The sequence below is a fragment of the Elephantulus edwardii genome, unplaced genomic scaffold (genome assembly GCF_000299155.1).
Source record: "Elephantulus edwardii isolate Elephantulus edwardi_28Jun2011 unplaced genomic scaffold, EleEdw1.0 scaffold00519, whole genome shotgun sequence".
Classification (NCBI taxonomy): Eukaryota; Metazoa; Chordata; class Mammalia; order Macroscelidea; family Macroscelididae; genus Elephantulus; species Elephantulus edwardii.
This window is the reverse complement of record NW_006400269.1, coordinates 476,601-489,365: the sequence shown is the minus strand read 5'-3', so window position 1 is coordinate 489,365 and position 12,765 is coordinate 476,601. Positions and strand designations below refer to the sequence as shown.

The 12,765-nt window shown below is 40.0% G+C and overlaps 1 pseudogene; it reads left to right on the top strand.

The window, feature by feature from the left end:
* Positions 1-656: 656 nt before the first annotated feature.
* On the top strand, positions 657-9,154 carry LOC102873520 (annotated as a pseudogene).
* The last annotated feature ends 3,611 nt before the right edge of the window (positions 9,155-12,765 follow it).

Sequence of the window (12,765 nt, the reverse complement as noted above, 5' to 3'; positions counted from 1 at the left end):
GTTTCTGTTGCTGTAAAGAAATAAGTTATAGTCTTACCAATGTCAACATTAAGGTTATAACACAAATTAGATCTTAACCTGTGCCTCTGACGAACTAGACTACTTGTTGAGTATGTATCATTGAATCCTATTTTATGGGCTCCCTGAATATTTGTCAATAAATGTTCGTTTAATGTCAAACACAGTATTCAGCTTTGCTTTTTTTAAAATAATAGGCATTTAATCCTTAACCTGTTGTATTAGGTCTTGTGTACAGATGATTAAACAGATCTGGAGAACTATAATTTTCCAAATCTTATATGTTAGGAGAGAAGGGACATTAGATTTAACCTTTATGGATACTTGAAAACCATTTTAGGACTTGGGGACGAGAGCTGTGGCAAAGGAATTTTGCCGTAAGCCTTTCATTCAAGTTTCAGGGTTCTAGTACTGCCTTTGCATTAGAGCTTTGACACCTAGGATTCTGTCAGCTGGGATTAAATGGGGAGTGGTGACCTTTACCCCTTGGTTGAAAGAGGACAGCTAAGAAAATAGATCAAGGATGAGTTTTTCTAGTTAAATAGGCAAGTAGACTTTGTAAAGAGAACCAATAGAGATAAGAAAGAAGGGAATCTTTCTAAATCTAGTAAAGTGATGGAGATGATGTTCTGAACGCCATGCAGGACACAGTGCTGGTAAGATCCCTGACCGCTTTGGCTTTGCATCAGCTCAACTCCAGGACCCCTCCACCAGGTACATCACAACAGAATTAATTTGCCCATATTTCTTCCTTGGAGCTGTTGCTGGTAAAGTCAGATAGTTGGGGATGTGTGTGACTTTTGGGTTAGCGCAACTGGATACGGATAATTCCACAATAATTCCTCTGGGCCTAGATGATCCCTTTTAATAAAAAATTGCTTTAAAGGGGTGGGGGGGGTGTGTGTCGCAAATGGCTCAACAGTGAAACATCTACCACAATTTCCCTCTTCCTAGAAGTAACTTGAAAATCAGAAAGGGTATATATAAGGAATGTGTCCTTTCTCCATACTTGTTCACTCTGTATGCTGAGCAAATAATTCGTGGAGCCAAACTGAAAAATGGTTTAAGGTTTGGTTCTGAGGAAGATTCATCAGCAACCTGTGTTGGGTAGAGAATACAACCTTGCTTGCTGAACGTAAGTAGGACATGAAAAGCTGCAGAGGATCAAAGATAAATATTACATCTCAGTTGAGGTGTAGTACATCTCAACATTAAGAAAATAGTTATTTTACCACTGGGCAAATCATGATGGAAAAAGGATTGAAACTTAAGTGATTTCATTTTACTTGGATTCACAGTCAACATTCTTTGTATGGGCAGTCAGGAGATTAGTTAACAGATTGCTTTGGGAAGTGCTGTCAGGGACCTCTGCAAAATACTGAAGAGCAATGAGGTCAGTCTGTAAAGGTTGAGGTGCAACTGATTCAGGCTATAGTCCTTTCAGTTACTTGCTATGCTTCTGAGAGCTGGATAATAAATAAGGATGTCAGAGTTGATGCATTTGTGTTGTGGTTTTGAAGAGTTCTTGAGTATCTGATGGACAGCCAAAAAGAACTGATAAGTTTGGGAAAGATTTGCACTAATTGCATGTGAAGCCAGAATGCTCCTTAGAGATAAGGATGGGGAAACTTCTCATAGAGGAAAACTCAATGCTTTGGATTGATAGGGTGACTACAGCAATGAGCTCAAAGTGTAACAGATGATTAGGATGGGACAGAATACAGATCTGTTCATAGAGCTGCTTGACTGCACGTGACAACAAAAGCAACCATTTACTTTTTAGTATCAAGATAATAGGCTTCTAGTACTGCTGGGTGTTTTGTTTTTTGTTTTTTTTTTTTTTTTAGCTTAAAAGCTTAAGTTCCCATAGTTGAAAACAAAGTCTAGTCTTTGCCACCCATACAGAGATCTGTCCTTTCCTAATCACAATAAAATTTTATGAGTTGAATGTTAAAATTATTTTTTAATTATTACTGTGTTTTGATAGTGTATCACAACCACTATTCCTGTACAGAGAGCAAAGGCAGCACGGGAAGACAAAGTAAAATATTACTATGAAACGTGCAAGGAGTTCAAGTGAGAAAATCAAAAGCGCCGAACTCGCTCAGCATTTCTTAAGCTCAAAGAACTAAAGAACAAATTAAAACCTTGAGTTGTTACGCTTAAGGATGCTTTAGGCAAAATATTAAATGATCCAGGAAGTATTAAAAGAAGATGGAAAGAGTTTCCAGAGTCACTGTACTGAAAGGAATTGGCAGAATTGAATGAAACAGTATATGAGCAAGAGCCTATGGTAATGAAAAGTTCAAGCTGCTTTGAAGGAATTGGCAAAAAATAAGGCTTTAGGAATTGATGGTATACCAATTTGATGTATTTCAACTAACAGAAGCTGCCCTACATGTATCGTGAAATCTGTAGGACAACCACTTCGCCAACTGACTGGAAGAGATCTGTATTTGTTCCCAAAGGTAACCCAACAAAGTGGAAATTATTGAACAATATCACATGCAAGCAAGATTCTGCTTAAGATTATCCAAAAAAGACTGGAACAGCACATCAACAAAGAGGACAGGCAGCTGGCCAACTGACTGGAAGAGATCGGTATTTGTTCTCATTCCAAAGAAAGGTGACCCAACAGAGTGTGGAAATTATCAAACAATATCATTGATATCACATGCAAGCAAGATTCTGCTGAAAATGATCCAAAAACGTTTGGAACAATATGTCAGCAGAGAACTGCCAGATGTGCAGGCTGGATTTAGAAGAGGTCATGGTACTAGGGATATTGTAGCTAATGTTAGATGGATCTTGGCTGAAAGCAAAGAGTACCAGAGGAATGTCTGTCTGTTTCATTGATTATGCAAAGGTGTTTGTGTGGATCACAACAAACTGGCTGAAGAATGGCAATCCCAGAACACTTGATTGTGCTAATACGAAACCTATGCTTGGACCAGGAGGCAGTCGTCAGAACAGAGCAAGGGAACACTGCATGGTTCAAAATTGGGAAGGGTGTACTCCAGGACTGTGTCCTACCCTCACATCTTTTCCACCTACATGCAGAACCTTATCTGGCAGGTTGGGCTGTATAAGGAGAAGTGTGGCATCAGGATTGGTGGACGATTCATCAATAATCTACGTCATGCAGATGCCACAACTCTGCTTGCTGAAACTGAGGAGGACCTGAAGCACTTGTTGCAGAAGGTCAAGGACTGCAGCCTTCAATATAGATTGAGGCTCAGTGTCAAGAAGACAAAGATTCTCACCAGTGGGCCAATTGGCAGCATCATGATTGATGATGAAGAGATTGAGATTGTTAACAGCTTTAGTTGGCTTGGCTCCACAATCAACACTCTTGGCACCAGCAGCTAGGAAGTTAAAAAATGTAGTGCAATGGGAAAGTCTGCTGTTAGGGACCTCTCCAAAGTACTGAAGAGCAATGGTGTCACTCTGGAGACTAAAGTGTGCCTGATAGAGGCCATGGTCTTTGCAGTCACTTGGTATGCATCAGAGAGCTGGACAATGACTAGGGAAGGTGGTAGGAGAATTGATGCCTTTGAGCTGTAGTGTTGGAAAAGAGTGTTGAATATACCATGGACTGCTAAGAAAATGAACGGGTTCATCCTGGAGAGGAGGGAGACAAGGAATCTGAGGCTTTGTCAGACATACTTTGGACATGTTGCAAGGAGAGACCAATTCTTGTAGAAGGATGTCATGCTTGGGAGGGTGGAGAGACAGTGCAGGAGAGGAAGACCCTCTATGAGGTGGATTGATTCAATGACTGGGGTAATAGGGGTAGGTGTGTTGGAGACAGATTGGCACAGGATAGAGCAGGGTATAGGGCTGTTGTACATAGGGTTGCTATGAGTCACAGGCTACTTGATGGCGCATAACAAGAAAAGCAATTTTGAAAGTATACAGATGGATTTTGGGAAGGTAATTCTTTAGAACTTAAGAGTTTTTTCCCCTGATTTTTTTTTGGGGGGGGACCATGCATACAACTGAAAATATGGTCTTGAAGAGAAAACATGCATTGTGGCAGAAATTTACTGCACCACAAATAAATGATGGACTAACACCAGACATAAATGTGGATGTCTGAGAAATTATTTTTCCACAAATAACAACACTTCCACATAAATAATGTGTCAATACGTGTTGTTGTTGGGTACCGTTGGGTGGGAACCAGCCCATAGCTGACCCTCCTGTGGGTTTTCAAAGCAGATAATTGCATAGGAGATTCCTTATCCTGTGGAGCAGCTGGTGGATTTGAACTGCTTGTCTTTGGGATTGCAGTGCAGTTTCTTACCTCTAGGCCACCAGAGCTACCTATTCACACATACAGTCCATAAGAATGTCCTTGCATATGTTATGTGCATCTTTATGTGTATCTTGTTTTGGTTTTTTATTCATTGTTGCATATTTTTTTTTCACTTCCCCAAGCCCACCCTGCAGTGTACCCCTTGTTCTAGATTGTTGTTATGCATGTAAGACCTAATCATATATTCCTTCTGGACAGTTCTTCCCCTCATGTGGCCTAATGCAGTGTTCATTATCTATCCAGTCTTTTCCTATTCCATCCCTAACCCTCCCATGTTTTTCCTGTTTTATAACAGTGGTGTTAGGCAGTATCTGTATGGTGTGTGTTTAGTCACACTTGGCAGAAATGAATTTCTTTTTCATTCACTCCATTCAGTAGTCTGAAAAATGTCACTTTTGATATTTGTATGTTGTTTCTAGATTCCAAATTATTAACAGATTTGAACCTTAACTATCCTAAGCTATCTTGATGATCCATATACTCAAGCTTTTGTTAAAGTCGCTCTGTCATTTCATCTTGTTGAGGGCTTTCCTCTGTCTCTGACCCTCTACCTTTCCTAGCAGGATGTCCTTTTATAAGGACTATCTCCTCCTGGCAACATACTAGAAGTATGTGAGATATAGTTTTACCATCCTTGTCTCTAAAGAGTACTTTGATTGCACTTCTAGCACAGATCTATTGTTCTTTTCTAATACCACAATTTGAAGATAGCAATAATTCTGTCGTCTTTATTCATTGTCCAACTTTCAGATGCCTAGAAATCAATTGAAAATACTGTGACTTGAATCAGGTGCACCTTAGTCTTCAAACTGACATTGTTGCTCTTTAACACCTTGGAGAAGTCCTTGATGGTACACTTTCCAAATGCAACACACCTTTTGATTTTTTACCTGCTAATACCATAATATATTTTGGAGGAACATTCTTCTAAGTGGTACAGCACTCTTCTGTCACTTTGCTCTACTGAGGTAACTTGGGGTTGCTGTGATGCTGAACCTTGTGCCACTGGGGTGTCAAATGCCATAACGGTTACCCATGGTGGACAGTGTTTGGTGGAGCTCCCAGTTTAAGACAGGCTTGGAAGCAGGAGTGAGTGGCATCCACTTCCTAAATCTTAATCCTCTGGAAACTCTCTGAACTTTGAGAAACAACAATAGTTATAGAAAGGCTTCAGGGCTCTAGTTCATAGGGTCACTATGAGTTGTGCTCGACTCAATGGCAGTCAACAACAAAAACAATTAAATGTTGGATCTTAGTAAAATTGTTGACAGCTTCAATCTTTTCCCTATCTATTACGATGTTACCTGTTAGTCCAGTGGTATTGTTTTGTTTTCTTGATGTTGAGATGTAATCCATATTGAAGGGTGTGATCCTTGATCTTCTGCAACAAGTGCTTCAAGTCCTCTTCACTTTCAGCATGCAAGGAAGAGTGTGTTCTCTGTGTAACACAGGTTGTTGAGTTGTCTTCCAATCCTGATACCACATTCTTTTTCTTATAGTCCAGCTTCTTGAATGATTTCCTAAGTTTATACAGTTTGAACTGGTATACTTTTGAGAATGGATACAGCTGTGATATACTCTCATGATTTTCAGTGTTTCCTTGTTCAGTTCACACAACTGCTTCTTGGTCTATATAGAGGTTTCTCATGAGCACAATTAAATGTTCTGGGAGTCTCATTCTTCTCATTGTTACCTGTAATTTATTATGATCCTCACAAAGTTAAATGCCTTTATGTAATCAATAAAATGCAAGTAAACATCTATAGTATTCTCTGCTGTCAGCCAAGATCCATCTGACATTAGCAGTGTACCATGACCTCTTCTGAATTCATCTTGAATTTCTGGCAGTTCCTGTCCATGTACTATAATGTTCCAACCATTTAAAAATAATCTTCAGTAAGATTTTTCTTGCATATGAAACTAATTATTCAATAATTTCCACATTCTATTAAGTTGCTTTTTTTTAATGCAAAAAAAATATGCATCTTGGTCAAGGTATAAGCCATGGTCCAGAGGTTGTGGGTCAATGTTGGTTGTAACTCATTCATCAGAAAATAATTGAAATGTCATTAGCACAGTTGTCTTTTGACTCTTAGCTTTTAATTGGAGAGTAAACAAAAAAATTTGAGTTGGTAATCATATCCCGGTTGCTTCTGAGTCATCAATCAGAACCTTGAACCTACAGAAGCCAGTCTGGCATGCTATGAAACTAAACAAATCAAAGCCTCTACAAGCATAAGTGGCACTGAGTAGCTATTAATTAAAATCTCAAGACAGTCTATATTCAATCATTATCACAGTTATTTTCTTCTGACTTGGAAAAATAAATAAAAAAGAGTCACATGACTATTCTTGACTCAAGAGTTGAATGGGAAAATGTTAATGATAATCGTCTTCCAGGAAACCATTAAGCTGTGTTAGGCTTTCTTATTTCATAGTTTAATTATATAAATATTACACTAATCTTTTTGATCAATGATCGTAAGTCACACGAGTCATATGTTATGACCATTTTACAAAGCCCCTGCTTCTTTGACACTTCACATTTGAATTTTGCCATCTCTTTACTAGCTACATATCAGTTATATTGTACACATTTTTTCAGCTGAAACTTAGAACCCTTAGAAACTTGAAGATCATGTAGGGAAATTAAATGCATGTAACTTCAAACTGAAAGTTGTGAGGGAAGAAGAAACACGCCGCAGCAGTAGCCGACTTGAAAGACTTTATGGTTGAGAATCATCCATTTGCAAATGGAGAAAGGAGTTCAGAAGCCACAGAGGAGTGTCTGTAGTCAGCTCTGAATTATTTCAATGATAGTGATGGACTACTTTGAAGAGTTCTGGGAGTTGATGATCATGGTAATGACAATGTGTGAGATGACTATTTTAAGATGAAAACACAAGTTCATGTGGTTTATTTGCTGATCTCAAAGCCATAAAAAATTGTCTCAGTTTAAGATTTATAAGGTCAATGGTTCTTATACCAACAAAGCAAAAGAATCACATGATCAGTTAATGCAGAAAAGGCATTTGACAAAATTCAACACTTTTCTGATAAAAATACTAAATATAGTGCTCACTTCGGCAGCACATAAACTAAAATTGGAACGATACAGAGAAGATTAGCATGGCCCCTGCGCAAGGATGACACGCAAATTCGTGAAGCATCCCATATTTTTGGTTACAAAGTCAATGCTGCCGTAACTGCTGTCAGCCCCTATGAAGATGATTTACCACCTCCACCAGCTGATCCTGACTTTCCACTTCCACCACCGCCTCCTGAGCCTCTCACACAGGAAGAAGAAGAAGCCCAAGCCAAGGCTGATAAAATTAAGTTGGCCCTGGAAAAGCTGAAGGAGGCCAAAGTTAAGAAGCTTGTGGTCAAGGTGCACATGAATGATAACAGCACAAAGTCTCTGATGGTGGATGAGAGGCAGTTGGCCCGAGATGTTTTAGACACCTTTTTGAGAAAACGCATTGTGACTGCAATGTCAACTGGTGCCTTTATGAAATATACCCTGAACTACAAATTGAGCGGTATTTTGAAGACCATGAAAACGTCGTTGAAGTTTTATCAGACTGGACAAGAGACACGGAGAATAAAATACTATTTTTGGAGAAAGAAGAAAAATATGCTGTATTTAAAAATCCCCAGAATTTTTACTTGGATAACAAAGGAAAAAAAGAAAGCAAAGAAACAATTGAGAAAATGAATGCTAAGAATAAGGAATCATTACTTGAGGAAAGTTTCTGTGAAACATCTGTTATTGTGCCAGAAATTGAAGGAGCTCTTTACTTGAAAGAAGATGGAAAGAAATCCTGGAAAAGCCGCTATTTTCTTTTGCACTCTTCTGGAATGTATTATGTGCCAAAAGGAAAGACAAAGACATCTCGAGATCTAGCATGTTTTATACAGTTTCAAAATGTCAACATTTACTATGGAACTCAGTATAAAATGAAATATAAAGCTCCCACTGACTACTGCTTTGTCCTAAAGCACCCCCAGATTCAGAAGGAGTCCCAGTACTTCAAGTATTTCTGCTGCGATGATGCACGGTTGAGCCAGTGGGTCATGGGAATCAGGATTGCCAAGTATGGAAAGACTCTTTATGATAACTACCAGCGGGCTGTGGCAAGAGCTGGCCTTGCCTCTCGGTAGACAAGCCTGGGGACTGCCAGCACAACTGCGCCAACTGCAGGACCTAAGCCCAGTTCTGCCCAGTCCAGTGGGCAGATTCCCCAAGCTGCCCATTCTGTTAATGCTGTTCTTGCTGAGGCCCAGAAACAGGTTGAAACGACTAAGGATAATGTGCCAGCCTTCAGTAACCACAACCTGAAAGCACCCCAAGCCCCCCACCTTCCTAAGGCCGGCCAGCCACCGCCCCCACCCCTGCGAACATCCTCGGACACCAGCCACAGCCCGTTGCCCTCCAAGCCCAGGAGCATGCCAGCGGGCTTCCCAGACCCACCTGAGGACTTCCTGCCGCCGCCCCCACCACCGCCCCCGCTAGAAGAAGATGAGCTCCCACCACCACCCCCAGAATTCCACGAAGCACCCTCAGATTTTGTGCCTCCCCCACCGCCTGCGATTGTGGGGAGCAAAGAGGCTTTACCACCTCCTCCCCCGCCCCCACCTGCTTTCATCCCAGAACCCAGACAACCGTCCCCCTCAGTGGGAAAGAGGCCTCCTGTTCCCCCAAAGAGGCAAGACAATCCGGGTCCCCCCAGCAGGGGAGGAAGTGGGGAGCAAGATTTCATGTCAGATCTCATGAAAGCTTTGCAGAAGAAAGAGGCAACATGTCCTAAAAGGATGTAGCAAGCTATTTTGTGTATGACAGATACCATACTCATTTCTAACCTCAGATGCATTTTTGCGACATCTCTTCATTGCAGGAAAACTGTTTAAAGTATTCTGATTAGAAATTATATAAAATGCCACAATTGTTCAAGTACATTTCTAATCATTACTCTCTCAGAGAATTTATAACACCTGCCTAAATATACATACCTTTACTATGTATGTTTACATAAATGCAATTTATCTTCCCTCCCAAGTAAAACTAAAACTTTCTGTTCATTTTTTTTTTATTACGTTCAGGAACATCAAATTAATAAAAAGTTATGTTTCTCATGAAAAAAATACTAAATAAAATAGGAATGTAAGGTAAATTTCTAAGCATAATTAAAAGCATATATAAAACCAACTACCAACATTACTTTCAAAAAAAGGCAGTCACCTTGCAAATGGGAACTAGACAGGCATGCTGATCCTTTTAACACCACTCTTTAAATAAATATGATATTGCAAGTCTTAGCCAAAGCAATAATGCAAGAAAAAGAAATAGAATGCATCCAAATTGGCATGGAGGTAGTAAAGTTATCTCTATATAGATGATGTGATTCTATCATCTGCAACAATGCTAAAAATTCTACAGTATTATTTAATCTGACCAATGTAGCAGAAAGGTGAAGAACAAGATCGATCGGCATAAAACAATCAGATTCCTTCATTGTAACAATGAGAATATAGAATATGAAATAAGGAAAACAGTACCATTTACCAAAAGTCACCCTAAAGATGAAGAATTTAGAAATAAATGTAGCCAGAGATACAAAAGACCTACACACACAAACAAGAATGAAGGACTGTAACTGGAAACAAAGAAGAGCTGCTTAAATGAAGAATATATTATACTCATAGATTGGAGAGAACTTAACTTTACAAAAATATCAGTACTACCAAGAACTATCCACAAAGATAATGCAATTCCAAGAACAAAGCCTTTCAGCATTCTTCAAAGAGATGTAAAACTTTTTCCACTAACTTCTTTTTTATTGTGATTTTAATGGAAATTTACAGAAAAGTTGGATTTTCATTCATTTGATGTTACACATTTTCTTACCTACATGCCCCACCACTGTTTTGTAAAATTATTCATTCACTGTTGCATAATATCCTCCCTCCCTGCACCCATTACCCAGTCAACTTTATAATGCACCTCTTATTCTAGACTTTTGTCATACATACAACACCTAATCATGTATCACTTTAAACAGTTCTTTCTTTTGTCTGTTCCAGTGCAGTGTTCATTATCTATCGCCTCTTTTCCCAGCAGTCAGGATATCAGAAGACAAATTGCATTGGGAAAGTCTGCTGTCAGTGACCTCTGTAGAGTACTGAAGAGCAGTGATGTCAGTCTGAGTGACACCAGACTAAAGTGGGCCTAATACACGTTGTGATCTTCACAGTTACTTGCTGTGTGTCTGGACAATGACTAAGGATGATAGAAGAATTGATGCCTTTGAGTTGTGGTGCTGAACTGGACTGACAGGAGAACAAACAGGTTTGTCCTAGAGAGGGTGAAACAGATCTGCTTCCTGGAAACAACCATTTTGAAACTCTGTCTTACATACTTTAGGCACATAATCAGGAGGGACCAGTCCTTGGAGAAAGATATCATGCTTGGAAGGGTCGAGGAACAGCGCAGGAAGATGCAGGTTGCGATGGATTGATTCAGTGACTGGAGAAATGGGATTATGTCTTTCAGAGATGATAAGATTGGCTGAGGATAGGGCAGGATTCAGAGCTATTGTGCATAGAGTTGCTGTGAGTCACAGGTTACTTGATAGCATATAACGACAACAACCCCACCCCCAATGTCAGTTCTGTTTACTAACGGTGTTATGCAGTGTTTGTCCTTTTGTGACTGAGATATTTCACTCAAAATAATGTCCTCCAGGATCACCCATTTGTATTATGTTTTACGAGTTCCTTGTTTTCAATGTTGTGTAGTTTTCCATTGTATGAATATACTATAGTTTTTCTATCCATTCATTTGTTGATGGGAGCTTGGGTTGCTTCCATCTCTTTGCTATTGTGAATAACACAGCAACATCGGTGTGCATACACGTTTGGGTAGCAGCTCTGGTTTCTTTAGAGTATATTACTATATACTATAGTAGTAGAATTACTGAGCCAAGTGGTATTTCTGTTTCCAAATTTTTGAGACAGCACCAGAACACCTTCCATAGTGGTTGCACCATTTAACATTCCCATCAGCAGAGAATAAAGATTCCAATCTCTCCACAACCTCGCCAGCATTTGTTGTTTGCTGCTCAGTTCTGTTGAACTTTGCTATTGTTACGGGGGTGAGATGTTTTTATTTGCCCCTCTCTGATAGCTAGGGAGTTTGTGTTTGTTTGCCATGCCAATGTCTCCTTTGGTGAAGTGTCTATTCATATCCTGTGCCCATTTCATGAATGAGTTGTTTAACTTTTTCTTGTTGAGGTGCTGAAGTATTCTATAAAATTTAGATAGGAGTCCCTTATCAGATACATCATTGCCAAATATTTTTTCCCCCAGTCTGTGGGTTTCTTTTTTACCCTGTTGGGGAAGTTTTTTTAATGTGCATAGGGATTTGATTCTTAGAAGGTTCCATTCATCTCTTTAATTTTCTCCTGGTTGTAGGTTTTCAAAGATTCTTGGAAGACTGTTCATATTGTGGATTAGATATTTCGAAATTCTTATGAAAAGGAAAAAAGTTCCTGATAAGCATAGTGCTACTTAAGAAAAAGAGAATCTTTTGTCTTCTTGACATTGAGCCTCAGTCCATACTGAAGGCTGCAGTCCTTGACCCTCTGCAGTAAGTGCATGAGGTCCTCCTCAGTTTCAGCGAGCAGGGTTGTGTCATCTGCATAACGCAGATTGTTGATAGATCGTCCACCAATCCTAACGCCACGCTTCTCTTCATAGAGCCCAGCCTCTCGGATAATCTGCTCTGCATACAGGTTGAAAGGGTATGGAGATAGGACACATCCCTGGCATACACCCTTCCCAATTTTGAAACAGGCAGTGTTGCCCTGATTCTCACCACTGGACCAATTGGTAGCATCAGGATGGATGGCGAAGAGATTGAGATTGTTCACAGCTTCAGTTTGCTCGGCTCTATGGACAACACTCTTGGCACCAGCAGCCAGGAAATCAAAAAATCTGCTGTTAGGGACCTCTCTAAAGTACTCAAGAGCAGCGGTGTCTCTCTGGAGACTAAGGTCCGCCTGATACAGGCCATGGTTTTTGCAATCACTTGTTATGCATCAGAGAGTTGGACAATGACTAGGGAGGATAGAAGGAGAATTGACGCCTTTGAGCTGTGGTGCTGGAGAAGAGTATTGAATGTACAATGGACTGCTAAGAAAACAAACAGATTCACCCTAGAGAGGATTAAACCAAGCTGCTCCTTGGAGGCAAGGATTCTGGGGCTTCATCTGACATACTTTGGACATGTTGTAAGGAGAGACAGGTCTTTGGAGAGGGACATCATGCTTGGTAGGGTGGAGGGACAGCGCAGGAGGGGAAGACCCTCTATGAGGTGGATTGATTCAGTGACTGGGGTAATCGGGATGGGTGTGTCAGAGGCAATGCAATTG